This window comes from Macaca mulatta, chromosome 14, assembly GCF_049350105.2.
Source record: "Macaca mulatta isolate MMU2019108-1 chromosome 14, T2T-MMU8v2.0, whole genome shotgun sequence".
NCBI lineage: Eukaryota > Metazoa > Chordata > Mammalia > Primates > Cercopithecidae > Macaca > Macaca mulatta.
In genome coordinates, this window is record NC_133419.1 from 104837346 (window position 1) to 104853759 (window position 16414).

The 16414-nt window shown below is 38.2% G+C and overlaps 1 protein-coding gene across 2 annotated transcripts in view; it reads right to left on the bottom strand.

The window, feature by feature from the left end:
* PDGFD (platelet derived growth factor D) overlaps positions 1–16414 on the bottom strand; it is a 248819-nt gene that overhangs the window by 69646 nt on the left and 162759 nt on the right. The gene's annotated exons all lie outside the window — the stretch shown is intronic.

Sequence of the window (16414 nt, forward strand, 5' to 3'; positions counted from 1 at the left end):
TTTCAAAATGGCCACCTGGGTCCTCTCTCTCTCCTAATGTTCCCACACAGAAAATTAACTAATGAAACATGTAAGCTAAAAGGCTGTTTGTTTGAAGGGTATTAAGAAAACAAATTAATTAAGATGTCTCTTTTTATGGGACTTAAATATGTTTATATTGATATGCAAGTGTGAATTGAATGAGAGAAACATTCCGGCCTACTGGGTTTTTTTTTTTTTTTAATGGAATTAAGACACTCCCAGTAGTTTGTTACAATACCTCAAGACCACGTGGGTCACTTACATTTTAGAAAGTGCTTTCCCATAGCTGATCTCATTTAATCCTATGGCATGCTTGTAACATACAAAGTGTTTTAGAAATGTTCGTAGATTTGGCAAAAGATAGCTGAACTGAAAAATTAATTCTTGTAGAAACATATATTGAGTAACTATCTTGTGCCCCTGTACTAAGTGACGTCATTGTCTTTGAAGTGTTTCCAGTCCAGTGAAAAAACATAAAATCTGTAAAACAGGTACAGTGAGCTCAGTGCTATCAAAGTGGTAAAATGAGTAGCAAATGTGAACTTGGGGGTGGTACTGTCAGAGAAAGGGATGAATTCTGGGGCTCTGCTTCATACATTAAGGATTCATATTAAGAGAAATAATTCTTAACAAGGCAGCCCATAGGAATCAGCTCAGGAGTTTTATAAATGGAGCTTTGCAGATGCTTTCCCCATGAGATACTGATTCAGTGAGTCAGGCATTAGTTCTGGACATCTATGTTTAAAAGAAAATTCTAATGCAAACCATTGGTCATTTTCCTGGAATTGTGGTACTTTCTTTCTGCAGTCTAAATTATACTCTATAGTTAAAGCCTGAAGTCTTTGGCCAACTTTCTTTTTTCCCTTTGGCTTTAGGTTTTATTGCTTTTAAATGCAAATACTTTGGGAAGGATAAGGCTTTAAACTGTTACCAGTAGATAACTCATTTCGTTCCCTCTACTTAGATTAAACGATTCCTCACTCCTTTTTCGGGTCAGCTTTCTTCCTCTGTGAATCATTTCCAGACCACCTTCTCTTTTTTTCTCTATTCTTCCATCCTACAAACCCTCAGATGTATTTTGGTTATCACTGATCTTACCACGACTGACTCACACAACTGTCTGGCAGGGAGGTTTCATATTTTATTTGCATCCCTAGGTCCTTGCTTGGTACCTGCCATGGAGATTGAGAGCCACTAAAATGTTTGTAGAAAGAATGAGTTATGTAATTCATTAGAAAATTAGCTTCCAGCCTGGTCTACAAGAAAGATTTGCTAGTTGTTGTGATTTGTGAGGAAATAACTTTTGGGCATTTGGTAACGATGGAACACAGAGATGGGGTGAGTCAGGTTTGTAGATAATTCTAAGAGAAAACAGGCCACAAAATGTAAGATCTGCTTTGCCATTCTGCCGATAGCTGGCTGAGAAATATTCTATTTTTATATTGAAAATAGCATATATACATTTTTTGTTACACAAGGGATGCTCTTACAAAAGGTTCAGAAGAAAATGGGATCATTTGCAATTGTTTCTTCTAACTAATTGTAACATTAAATCAAAATTAGGCACTGGCCTGCAATCTTAAATTAGAGCTCTGCCTTTATAACACTGATTTTCCTTCATAAATGCTTTAGTAGTTAAGATTGTGTGTGTGTGTGTGTGTGTGTATGTGTGTGTATGTGTGTATATATATGTGTGTGTCTATATATACACACACACACAGATATACACTAATTAAAACCCACCTCCCTATCTAGGTTATCTCCTATAGCTAAATAATTTTGTATTAGTTATTCATATTTCTTTTTATCTGTTATAGAGATAGTACAGAGATTAAAATACTAGGGGTTTTATTGTCTTTTTCTTTAAAATATCTGTTTTTAGCATTTCAGGAAAAAAGAGAATGCCAGAAAATCGTATGGCATGCTTCTGGCCTTGAATTGCAATGCATTTTAGACACCTGGCTTGTGTTAGAGCCAAAGGAATACATTAAGGCTATGTGCACAGTGTTTTGTAGAATTCTATGAGAAATGAATGCCTTTCTCTAGCAGTGACATCAAGAAACTTCAAGTCCAAATTTACTACTAAGGTTGGAATTTTAATGTCAAAGGTATATTTCAGCTATTTTCATGAATAATTAAGAGGGGACTGACCAAGAAAGGTACGTCTAATGTGTCATTGCTGAATACAGCTAGGTACAATTTTTTGCTTCTTGTCCTGCCAACACTGCCAGGGTTGTGGGCATCGAACTGGGAAGTGGAATCTCACTGCACTAAGTATTCTCTTACTTTATGGGGTTCTCTAGTGTTTTTCTTGTGCCTCTTAAAAGACCTTGAATACTGTTGTGGACTGAATATTTGTGCCCCCCCACAATTCATACTTTGAAATTTAAATGCCCAATATGATAGTGTGTGGAGGCAGGGCCTTAGGGATGTAGGAATGGGAATAGCAACCTTATAAAAGAGACCCCAGAGAGCTTTCACCCTCTTTCCATCATATGTCATGTGAAGCTACTGAAGAATTTGGAATCTACAACCCACAAGAGAGCCCTCACCAAAACCCGACCGTGCTGGCAACTTGATCTCAGTCTCTCAAGCTCCAGTACCATGAGAAATAAATTTCTGTTGCTTATAAGCCACGAAGTCTAAGGTAGTTTGTTATAACAGCCTGAAATGACGAAGGAAAATGCCTATTTGGATTCTAACCCTCTGCTATGTTTTGAATGACTGTCCTCTCCAAAACTCACGTTGGAACGTAATCCCCAATATAACAATATTGAGAGGTGGGGCCTATAAGAAGTGATTAATCCACTTACTGGTTAATGGATTAATGTGTTAGCATGGGAGTGGGTTAGTTATCATAGAAGTGTGTCTGTTACAAATAAGTCAGGTTGGCTCTTTCTTGTGAACTCCCTTACCGTGTAATTCTCTATGCTATCTTGGGACTCTGCAGAGAATCCATACCAGCAAGAAGGCCTAGAAGGCCCTCACCATATTCAGCCCCTAGACCTTGGAGTTTCCTAGCCTCCAAAACTGTAAGAAATAAATTTCTCTTTTAAAAAAATTACCCAGTCTCAAGTATTCATTTATAGCAATAGAAAAGGGACTAAAACACCCTCCAAAGACATTTAATGGTAATGGTAATAATAACAGCTCTATCTGTTGTACACAGACTGTGTACCAAACCCGTATATTTTAAAGATAATCTTCAAGCAGCTTTATAATGCAGATGAATCCTTCCCATTTTACAAATGATGAAACAGCAGCTTGGACAGTTTAATTGACATCCCCAGATCTTGAATTTGAGTGTTTCTGATTCACATACCCTCTACTCTTTACATAAAACCTAAAAAAAAAAACCAAATGAATGGTTTTGGAGTGTTTTAAAAACCTGGAATGCTCTTGAGGCCTCAGTTAAGATCTGCTAGAATGACAGACTATTGGGATTCCAGAGACTTGTGACAATTATTAAGAAGCCCTAAGTCTTTTAAGGCTGCTGCTGCTGTCCATGAGGAAGGCCAGCTCAGCAGTCTCATCAACAGACGACCCAAATCTTGTCTGCTATGGTGTTACAATTACGCAGTCTGATGTAAGGTCAGGCTAGTATTGGTGCAACTATATGCCTCTTACAGGTTAAAATGTTGCAGAGACTGACTTCAGAATCAGAATACCTGGTTATATGCTTCATTTCTATTCCACAGTTTCCCTGACATTTGACCCTTATAATGCCCCTCCAACCTTGATCCTTACTCTGAACCCAATCCTCACCCCCATTATTCCAATGCCCAGTAAGCCCTGGAGCAAAGCAGCTAAGGGCCCTTGGTACACTGGTATGATTGCAACATCCGAATGGGAGACAGCAAGTCTTTCAGATTCCTATAAACATAAATGATGGTCTCTTAATATGTCATTGGGGATAGATTTTTTTTGCTTTTACTACAAAATGTCAAACAAATCTTAGGTATTCAATGAATGCTTGTTGGTTCAGCTCAGTTAAATATTTTGAGGCCTGCTGAGCAAAATGCACAGTAACAGATGCTGCAGGTGTGAGCCATTCCCTGCCTTCAAGGAGCTTTTGCTTTAGTAGAGATAGTGAGGCATGCATGTGGGTTTTTATGGATTAAAAAGACTGGAAAGAAATGTACTGTGAAAAGCAGCACAAGACAAGGATGCCCTCTCTCATCACTCTATTCAATATAGTATTGAAGTTCTGGCCAGGGCAATCCGGCAAGAGAAAGAAATAAAGGACATCCGAATAGGAAGAGAGAAAGTCAGAATATCCCTGTTTGTAGATAACATGATCCTGTATCTAGAAAACCCCATCATCTCAGCCCAAAAGCTTTTTACACTGATAAACACCTTCAAGAAAGTCTCAGCACACAAAATCAATGTGCAAAAATCACTAGCATTCTTATACACCAAACAGGCAAGCTGAGAGCCAAATCAGGAACAAACTCCCATTCACAATTGCCACAAAAAGAATAAAACATACTTAGCAACACAGCTAAGTGGGGAGGTGAAAGATCCCTACAAGAAGAACTACAAACACTGCTCGAAGAAATTAGAGATGACACCAACAAACGGAAAAACATTCCATGCTCATGGATAGAGAGAAGCAGTATCATGAAAATGGCCATACTGCCCAAAGAAATTTATAGATTCAATGCTATTCTCATTAAACTACCACTGACATTCTTCACGTAATTAGAAAAAAACTATTTTAAAATTCACATGGAATCAAAAAGACCCCAAATAGCCAAGGCAATCCTAAACAAAAATGACAAAGTTAGAGGCATCACGCAACCTGACTTCAAACTATACTTAGAGGGTTACAGTAACCAAAACAGAGTGTCACTGGTACAAACAGACACATAGACCAATGGAACAGAATACAGAACTGCAAAATAAGACCACTCACCTACAATTATCTGATCTTTGACAAACCTGACAAAAATAGGCAATGGGGAAAAGATTCTTTATTCAGTAAATGGTGCTGGGAGAACTGGCTAGCCATATGCAGAAGATTGAAACTGGACTTCTTTCTTACACCATATACAAAAATTAACTCACGATGGATTAATGACTAAAATGTAAAACTTAAAACTAAAAAAATCCTGAAAGACAACTTAGGCAATACCATTCAGGACATGGGCATGGGCAAAGATTTCATGACAAATATGCCAAAAACATTTGCAACAAAAGCAAACGTTGGCAAATGGGATCTAATGAAACTAAAGAGCTTCTGCACAGAAAAAAAAAAAAAAAAAAAAAAAAAAAAAAAAAAAAAAAAAACTATCAACAGAGTAAACAGACAACCTACAGAATGGGAGAAAATTTTTGCAAACTATGCATCTGACAAAGGTCTAATATCCAGAATCTATAAGGAACTTAGACAAATTTACAAGAAAAAAATAACCCCATAAAAAAGTGGGCAAAGGACGTGAACAGATACTTTTCAAAAGAAGACATACATGTGGTCAACAATCATATGAAAAAAACTGATCATTAGAGAAATGCAAATCAAAACCACAATGAGATACCATCTTACACCAGTCAGAATGGTTATTAGTAAAAAGTCAAAAAATAACAGATGTTGGCAAGGTCGTGGAGAAAAACGAATGCTTATATACTGTCAGTGGAGTGTAAATTAGTTCAGCCATTGAGGAGCCACTGACTCCTCAATGGCCTAAAGACAGAAATATTAATCCCATTCAACTCAGCAATCCATTATTGGGTATATACCCAAAGGAATATAAATCATTCTATTATAAAGACATATGCATGCAAATGTTTATTGCAGCACTATTTACAATAGCAAAGACATGGAATCAAGACATGTGGTCATCAATGTTAGATTGGATAAACAAAATGTGGTACATATACACCATGGAATATGATGCAGCATAAAAAAGAATGACACCACATCCTTTGCAGGGACATGGATGGACCTGGAGGCCATTATTCTCAGCAAACTAATGCAGGATCAGAAAACCAAATACAGAATGTTCTCACTTATAAGTGGGAGCTAAATGATGAGAATACATGGACACACAGAGGGGGACAAGACACACTGGGGCCTTTTAGAGGGTGGAGTGGTGGAGAAGGGAGAGGATAAGGAAAAACAACTAATGGGTACTAGGCTTAATACCTGGGTGATGAAATAATCTGTACCACAAACCGCCATGACACAATTTTACCTATGTAACAAACCTGCACATGTACCCCTGAACTTAAAAGTTAAAAAAAAGAAATGTGCCAAAATATTCATAGTAGTTGTGTTTAAGTGATGGGACCTATGGGTGTTTTTTTTGTTTATATTTCTACATAAATCAAATATATGTTGTATATGTGTACTTTATTCCTTGAATAGCCATAATGTTGATTTACAAAAACAGTAATCTGAGTACTTGATGGAGAGGAAGTTTATGTGGCCGAGGTGCTAAACACTAATTAAATATATTAAATAATTGTATTTAATATATTTATATTTATTTAATATATATTAATACACACACATATTTTTTGACTTATCACCAAGGCTGAAGTCCAGTGGTGAAATCATAGCTCACTGTAACCTCAAACTTGGGCTCAAGCGATGATCCTCTTACCTCAACTGCTCAAGCAGCTGGGACCACAGGCATGCACCACCATGCATAAATAATTTTTAAGTTCTTTTAAAGAAATGGGGGTCTTGCTATGTATGACTAGTTGGTCTTGAACTCCTGGTCTCAAGTAATCCTCCTGCATCAGCCTCCCAAAGTGCTGGGATTACAGGTGTGAGCTAGTGTGCCTGCCCAAGGGCTAGTGGTATTTTTTGACATGAATATGTCTTTGACAGGCAGAAGAGGGCTTGCATTCTTAAGGAAATATACATGAGAAATGTAATTGCCAGGAATGAGAGATGAGGAATCCTGAGGTGACTAGGTTATCAGGGAATCGTTCTGTTTGTCTGGACCAAAGAGTATGTGTGAGGAAAAGGGAGAATTGCAACTAGAATGTTAGGCTGTGGTAAGAACACGGAAGACTCTCAGTATCAGAGTGAAGTATCTGGACATTTTTCCAGAGAAAACTGGGAGTCAGTTACAATTTTTCAGCTGGAAAAATATGATCACAGCTCTACTTTAGCAGGTAACCAGGTGCAGCACAGATTGGAGATGGGAGAGACAGGAGGGAGGGAGACCAATCAGGAAGTGATTAGCCGGGCCCAGCCAAGAAGCAATGATTACTTGATTATTTATTCATGTATCTCTCTTTTGCAGAGGTGGCTCCATGACTTTTCAATCTTTTTGATGTTTTTCCTGTCTGGCTCCCATTTTCAATTGCAAAATAAGAAAAGATTCACTTTGAATCTGTAGCTCAATTTTCTCCCAGGTGAAAGGCACAATCTTGAGTGGAGGTTAGCCTTAATCTGTCACATTTCCACTGATAAAAGGAATGTTTAGGACAGTTGTTTTCAAGGCTGGATGAGTCCCGTCTCTTTGATTGATTTCTAATTCCTTCATTCACCTAGGAGAGGAGACTGGCATCTCTAAAGCTCATGGGATTTTTAACTTCCCAGTTAGAATGGCTGAATCTTACAGCAAATAGAGCAGGTCAGCTAGGTCTTCTTAGAGCCAGAGTGAGTACAAGAGTAAAATAGAGTTCCCAAGGACTGTTACCAAAGATAACTGATTGAAAAACTTAAAACATAAAACTCACTGTGGGCTCCCACCCTTTATGGGCACACAGCCCCTTGCTCTTTTGTAGCAGGGAACTCTTCTTTCCATATTACTGCCCCGGCCCACGATATGGAGACATCAACAAATATTTTTCCCTTTCATCACTTGGAAAGTGTCTTTGCAAAGATTATAACAGAAAATTATGATGGTGAAAGAGATCTGACCTAACCGACTCCATCTTGCTTTTAACTTTATTCATTCCTGAGTGTAGGCCAAACTAACTTTGGGAGGAGCTTAGTTTTTAGTTTAACTAGTAAATAAAGACGGTAATAGCTCTTTTTCAAAACCCCCTTCCTGACTGGGGACTAAACTGTCTTTACAGGTCTAAGAAATTAGCCACAAAATTAGAAATTATGGTTTAGGAGTCATGCAGCTGGAGGCTGCAAGAGTCTCAACCTCTCAAATTGCTCTTCGGGATAACATCACTATTGTGAAATCTAAGATCAGTGCTTGAGATATTTTGCAGAACCTGTACTGGATGGATCAGCTGGCACCACTCAGATCGATAAACTGGTTCATCTGGCCTTATGGCCCCCAATCAGGAACTGATTGAGCACAAGAGGACAGCTTCAACTCCCTACAATTTCATCTCCATCCTGACCAATCAGAACTCCCCATTTTCCACCCCCCCCCCCCCAAACCAAATTTATTCTTAAAAACTCCAATCCTTGAGTTTTTGGAGAGGCTGATTTGAGTAATAATAAAATTCTGGTCTTCCATACAGCTGACTCTGTGTGAATTAAGCTCTTTGTCTATTGCAATTCCCCTGTCTTGATAAATTGGCTCTGTCTAAGCAGCGGGCAAGGTGAACTCGTTGGCTGGTTACAACTTCTTCCATCTTCCTTCCTTTCCCACCCCATTTCTCTCTTGGGTTGCTGCTTCTCGGACCAATCACTTGGAAAGATCGCAGCTCTCCTCCTCTTCCTGGCTAAGCGCAACGTACATCCCTGCTGGCTATCCCACCTGATTGTGACTATTTATGACCATTTGTAACCAGACGTGTGATCTTCCATGCAGTAGGAAGACTGTGTAAGTGTACCCATGTCTGTTTATCAACCTTGAGCGCTCCCAAGCATCCTTTAGTCTGAATTTGCATCACAGTTGTTGTACACTTACCCTGTGGCTTTTCATTCCACCCAAGTTCTCCATTCTAGTTGTACTAGAAAGACTTGAGCTTTAGTGTTTCTTGGACTCATATTAATGAAATTGCTACTTTTGAGTTCTTTTGGCTTCTTGTATCTTTTGCCTACTAGCTAAAATAAAGAAAGGCTAGTAAGTGATTAGCACCCTTACCTGCAACGCTCTGAATTAACTCATTGGGATACTCTGAAATGCCTTGCTTTTTCAGGCCTTTATGCAGGCAACGCCCTCTTCCTGGGATGCTGTTGCCTCCCTAACACAGCCCAGCAATTCTCTCCTTCGTGAGGTTAAATGCCCCTATTTCTTGTGTGCCCCAAATACTCCATGCACATTTTATCACTGCAATTCACCCTGCCTTATAATTGTGCACCTTTCTCTCCCTCAGGACTATCATCTTCTTCTTATCCACAGTAAGTCTTCAGACATATTTGTTGAATTTATAAGTGAATAGGTGGAGACTTTTTTTTAATACCAAGGTTTCACTTCATCACTCTTTAAGTAACACTGCTTTGTTTTTGACATATCTTAAATATGCAAGCCATTTTCTCAAATAGCTTGAATAGCTTCTTCCTACTTTGTTTTCCTTATTTTCTTCATCTATCAAAATATTAGTACACCAAAGACCACAGATATACAGAAAAGGTTATATGCATATAAAGAGGCACATTTATCTAAAAATCACTACAGTTTTCTGGTTTTCAAGGATTAAAGTTTACTTGTTGCATGCCCATATAATTAGATACTAGATAAACAGGATACTGAACTTTCCAAGTGTCACTACACAGCATCCCTCTCAAAGCTGGAAATGTGTTTACTCAGCACATCGGGGAGTCATCTGCTCATATGACCAGCGACCAGGGTTTATGAGGAAAATTACAGCAGTAAAGTATTATTTCAAACACTGCTTGTGTCAGGACTAGTCAACATGCAAAACAACAGTCTCGAAGTCAGATAACTCGCAAAGGCAGCAAGGGTGGGGTGCTTAACCACATCTGTGGGTGCACATGCACGGTATGTTATGGATGAGATTCAGGGGCCTTCCTGCAACTTTATGCACAACTTTGGATATATTTATTTTTCTGTGGAGTGGGTCCACAGCTTTCATATCTCAGGGATAGCAGCACATATGTTTGAGCTCTGTGACCACAGGCATGCTCCTAATCTCTGTGTTTTCACTGACTCATTTGTAAAGTTACCTAACCTGCGTTTATTGAGTCACTTGTAAAATAACAGGATTAGCATAAGTATTAGAACTCTAAGATGATGCAGCTTTAAATTCTATATTTTCCCTAATCCATGCTTCATGGAGATGCATTCATGCAAGACTTAACAGCAACAGAATATTTACAACATGCCAGTCATTGTATTAAGCACTTCACATACAATGCCTTATACGTGAAATCCTCAAAGTAATCAAAAAAGATTAGGTACTATTATTAACCTTATTATTATTTTTAGTATATTTAACATTATTATCATCATCAGGACTGTCCCACCAAATTATAATTTCTATAGGGGAAGGAACCTTGTATGTTTTGTTTATAATAGTGCATGGCAAATAAAAGGTGCTCAATAAAAAGCCTGTTCAAAAATGCATTGAAACAGATGCATGGCTAGAAAGAGCCAAACAGTATCATTATGGGACTTCATTTCACCTCACTTTCTGTGTCCTCCCATTCCTTCTTACCTACCTGTTCCTCTTCTGCTCCCCAACCCCTGAAGAGTCCAATTTTCCCTTTATTCCCCTCACCTGTTACCATTTGCTTAGAGACCCAGCCATATCCTTTGTTAAACTTGCCTTTGCTTCAGGATTATATCAAATTTTATTCTTCACTGTCCCATGAACTCTATTAACGTTCTCATATGTACTGTATTTAGGTTTTAGGAAAACAATTTGATTAACATAACCTTCCCAAAGAGAACATTAGTCCGTCAAAATGATCTCTGTAATTGGTGAAATTTTAGAGTATTTGTGAAATAGTAAATAAGAACACATATCTAACCCTGCCTATAACATCCTGCGACAGCGAGAATCTGTTCTTAAAGAGTGTGTGCTTCAACCAGCATCATTGAAGCGCTTTCATTTTCTCTGGGCCCTAGGCTTTCCAGCTCAGGACAACAGCTTTCACCCAGGGGTTCTGGTACATACATTTGTCCCTCTTGCTCTGCTATCCTCCTGTCTGACCCTGACCACGTCTCTGGATTGCTTTCTGTCCACACAGACAGATCCTAAATGCAGTACATAATGAGAACTTTAATAGAGTTCATGGGACAGTGAAGAATAAAATTTAATACAATCCTGAAGCAAAGGAAAATTTGACAAAGGATATGGCTCGGTCTACAAGCAAATGTAATAGGTGAGGGGAATAAAGGGAAAATGGGCTCTTCAGGGGTTGGGGAGCAGAAGAGGAACAGGTAGGTAAGAAGGAATGAGAGCACACAGAAAGTGAGGTGAAATGAAGTCCCATTATAATATTGTTTGGCTCTTTCTAGTTATGCATGTGTTTCAGTGCATTTTCGAACAGACTTTTTACTGAACACCTTTTATATGCCATGCACTCTGATAAACAAAACATACAAGGTTCCTTCCCCTATGGAAATTATAATTTGGTGGGACAGTCCTGATGATGATAATACTAATGATAAATATAGAATAATAATAATAAAAAGATTAATACTAGTATCTAACCCTTTGGATTATCTTTGTTTAGAGTCTTATGGATACTTTTGTAGCAACTCATCTTAGCTAACCCTCTGGTTTTAGCTACCTTATCCCATCTAAGTGCTGTAAGACTTGAGAGATACCCACAATAGGATGGTCTGAGATAAAGATAAGAAACCTTTCTCACCTTTGACTGAGAAAGGAGTGACCTACTGGGCTGCTTCCCTCTCTTGTCTTTGCTTCCTTTCAGCAGCCTGAATACAGAAAATCATCACTACCAAGGGAAAGGTGCCTTCTCTTTCTGTTTTAGGGTCTTAGCATTTGCTCTCCTTTTGCTTAGTGCACTCTTCTTCTATAACTTTGCATCACTGCCTCCTAATATTTCAGGTCTCCATTGAAATTTTACATCCACAGATCATCCTTGACTCCCTAGCTGGAATGGGCTCCATACTGGTCACTCTCCAACACACTGTTTTCTTTTATCTGCCTTTATTGAGGTTCAAATGTCTATGTTTCTGTGTATGCATGCGATTCTCTAGTTATATGCTTATTATCTGTTTCCTCCCACTGCTATGCATGTTCCTGACAGCAGAGGTTCTGCCTGTCTTCCTCACTGCTATATCTCCAGGACATGGGCATGCCTTGTCTAGCTTACAGTAGGCATTTATGAAACTATATTGCAGCTCTTGCAGCTCCGAAATCTCCAGTGGGATATATTTGAGGGAAAGAAACTGAGGTAAACAGAATCTGCTGTAGGGATTACTGCCCTCACTCTGACAATCCTTGGCTATGTAGATATAGTCCTGGCTGAAGTGCCCAAAATATCATGGGTGTTCAGAATGGTCAATTATTTTATCTGGATGCAAATAAAGATGCAAATAAAGATGACATTTCCACACTTTGTAAAGCGACTGAGTTCCTTTACTCTCTAGCTTTGTTTAAGAATTCAGCTTAGGAGGATAAGGATGAATTGCTCACCTTTATTTTGCTGTTGATAATACTGCTTTTGTTTCACCAGCTGGTAAATTTTAGGTGAGCAAAATTCGAGTCTGCAAAAGTTATTATAATTGAGAATCTTATCTTTTTCAACTCCTGGGCTGTTCTCCTCCTCTCTTCCTTCTCCTCCTCCTCTTCTCCATCTTCTTCCTTTTCTTCTTTTTCTATTTTAAATAATCATTTTTATGTAAAACTATTCTTCATTTGAGTTTCATTCCCAATGGAAATAACGGCATCACTTTAATTAACTACCGAGATATACACAGTTAAGCAACTGATATGACAAAACAGATTTTTATTTTAGAAAGTGTTATAATGGGTATTAGCAAATTTCAATGTATAAAATAAAGATTTCATTAACAAAACAATAAAGGTTTTGAGTAGCTTTCCAAGCTCTCGAATGATTTGACTTTTTATTTTTGAATTTTAAAAAATGTACCTTACTTTAACACACACACACATGCAAGTGGGCTATTTACACAGGATTGTCTGTTACCTGATATATTAATAATGAGGCCAGTGATGATAATAACAATAATAGCCGCAGACAGTTGAGTAATTAATAAGTTCCAGGCAAAGTGGTTTATAAAAGTTATCTAATTTAATCCTCAAAACAACCTAATGTCATGCAGTATTATCACCATTTTACAGATGAGGAAACTGAGCCATTAGTCAGTATGCAGCAGAGCTGAAATTCATACCCTTGTTTGTTCAGTTCTCTGTACGTCATCCACTGGGAGCCTTGTAATTGAACACCTTTCCAATAATCTACTTAGTAGTCTTCTCAGAAAGATTCCTAACCATCCAACCATTCATTTGTTCTCCAACAAAGTAGATTTGCAGCAGGAGATCCTAATTTATTTAATCACATCTCGCTACCAAATATTTGACAACATTATCCATTCTGCTTAATTATGCTTTCTGAAAGTATCTGTTATCTTTAATGGGGTAAAATCAGAAAAGAGGGCTGAATAGGAGAGTAAGAAAATGAAATCAGAAAACTTTTATGAATCATATTTTCTCAAGAAAGGGTCATTTCAACAAACACACAGTCTAGCCATGTGTAAGGCACTGTATAGAATTATGCATAGGAATGAGATACACATCCTAAGTGTGTATCTCAATGAGCAGATAAGCATGTATCTGGAGGAGACAGATATATATATATAATTTGTGATGGTAAAAGGTAGAATTATTGTCATCATTTATTGAGCACTTAATACATCCTAGGCATTGTGCTAAGTAATTGTTATTTTAAAATTTTATGCCAATTCCAATTATTACCTCCATTTAAAAGATGTAAAAGCAAAGGATAAGAAAGCTGTTCAATATTGCACCATTCCTAACTGGTGAATCCTGCCTTCAATCTAAGGTATGCTTTACAGTAAGGCACTGATCCCATATGGCTATGCTGCCATGCCCTGGGAGGGCACCGTGATAGGGCGCTAAAAGAAGGTAGAAGATGGAATTCCACACATCAAACAAAACTGTGATATAAGCGTCATTCCCAACCAAAAATAAGTTATCTTGATGTTATCCATTAGTCTCCACAATTTGCTAGAGTAAAAACTGACTAAAAATGTACATTGTACTTTTCCAAAAACATTATGAACATGAAACTTCTAGATGTGATTCCGGTGTAATAGGCTCTTGCAGTCCTGGATACCTACTACTTACAGCTTCAGGGAATGTCCAGGTACACCTGGAGAGTCCCTGAGGCAGGAAGAGCAGAGATGTTCCATGGGAGGTACGCAGGTAGAGAGGTAGAGATGAGAAGGGTGGTGATCTTGACCTATGACCTATCCTAACAGCTACTCTGCATTTTCCAAGAGCACCTTGACTCCTCATGTGCTGCCTTTTTTTTTTTTTTTTTTTTGACAGAGTCTCACTCTCACGCAGGCTGGAGTGCTGTGGTGGCATCACAGCTCACTGTAGCCTTGACCTTCTGGCCTCACACAATTCTCCAGCTTCAGCCTCTGGAGTAGGTGAGATTACAGGCATGTGCCATCATGCCTGGCCTTTTTTTTTTTTTTTTTTTTTTCCACTTTTTGTAGACAAAGGGTCTCACTATGTTGCCCAGGCTGGACTTAAATTTCTGGGCTCAAGTGGTCCTCCTGCCTCAGCCTCCCAAAATGCTGGGATTATAGGTCTTAGCCACCACACCTCGCCACGAACTATTCTTAAGGCTCTTATTTCTCTTGCACCTAGTATTCCTTAAAGTAGGGGTTGCAAAACAACTGACTCTAGCTCCTAAATGTGTTTAGCATTCTAAAATTTATTAAACACACTTGAAGAGGGATTGCCATTTTTAATCCCACTGTCTCCCTATTAATTTACAACTGGCCTACTTCCAGCTTTAAGCCTGGTCTCTTAAGTTTATAAACCCTGTTTTAAAGCCCCTCTGAGTAAAATTTAAACATGAATAAAGTGATCTTCCCAGTACAGTGGTCAAGCCATATGTGATCTATCCTTGCTGAGCCAAGAATCAAACAGAAAAGTTTTGTCAAAAAGCCACACGATCCAGAGTCTCTGCATACCTGGAGGTTAAGCTCATTTTATCTCTTAAAATTCGTTTGCCAAAACACTTTGGCTTTAGTGGACCATATTTAAGGCCAGAAGCCTATTAGGAGGAGAAAGAGTCTACAGCTATTCTCAATGGATACAGACCAACAGGCCAGTAGAAAAATACACAAGAGTGTTGTAATATCATCATTTCAAAAAAGAAAAAACACCAATTGAAAGTACTGGTAGAGGTAAATAAGCCAGGGGAGCGATGCCAAACAGTTTACATCCAAACTATAGAGGCAGTCCAATATTCCACTTAAAATTGACCAACAAATGAGTTATGAGGCTGTACCATAACCCAAAACACATCAAACAAAAGTATCGATTCTCCCTTAAACCTGTACTCCTACTGCTTTCTACAAAAGTGGTTGTTTTGCCTTAAAGACATTATGTTGGAGTTATGGTGTTTCTAACTGACTTATGGACCATTCAACTTACTCATAACCAAACATTAGCACTAATAGCGCTTGGTATTTTAAGGGAAAAAAATTCTTCTCTAAGCCTATCCATCACCATTCTAACATGCCAAGCCTGCTCCGTCCGTGAACAATTGAGAACAGATGCATCACTGAACATATTAAAAGGCAAATAAATGTAGAAACCAAAGATTCACACTTCAATTTTAATGCTGAGCAGAAGTGCATGAGTTTGCAATAATGTAAATCATGCTTGATGGATTATTTTTAAATGAAAACTGGAACCAGTGTTACCGCATGTTATTTTTTCATTTACAATGTTCTGATGTAGAATTCACTTAGTGTTTAATAACTCACCACAATGCAAAGAAAAACAATTAGATTTTTTAAAAGGTAAGATTTTTTTCTTTTCTAAAAATTTAATTCTTAAGAGAAAAAAACCCAATAAACTGATGCCATTTATAGTACTGTGTTCTATTCTGGCATTCACACTTGGAAAAGGGACAGAGACAAACCTAAAGAAAGTGAAAATTGATCTCAAAAGGCAATATGCTACAAACAACTGAAGGATTCTGGGATATTTATGTTAATGTATAGACAAAATTATCCAAATGTCTCTGTGGACCTAACCTACACCACTCAGTTATTCTGTCTTATTATGCATCATTCTCAGTTGTTGCTGTTTTTTTTTTTTTCTTTTGTTGTTGTTGTTATTTTGAGACAGGGTCTTGCTTTGTTACCCAGGCTAGATTGCAGTGGTACAGTCATGGTTCACTGTAGCTTCGAACTCCTGGGCTCAACAATTCTCCTACCTCAGCCTCCCTAGGAGCTGGGACTATAAGCACACACCACTAAACCAAGCAAATTTTTGCAGAGATAGGGTCTTGCTTTGTTGCCCA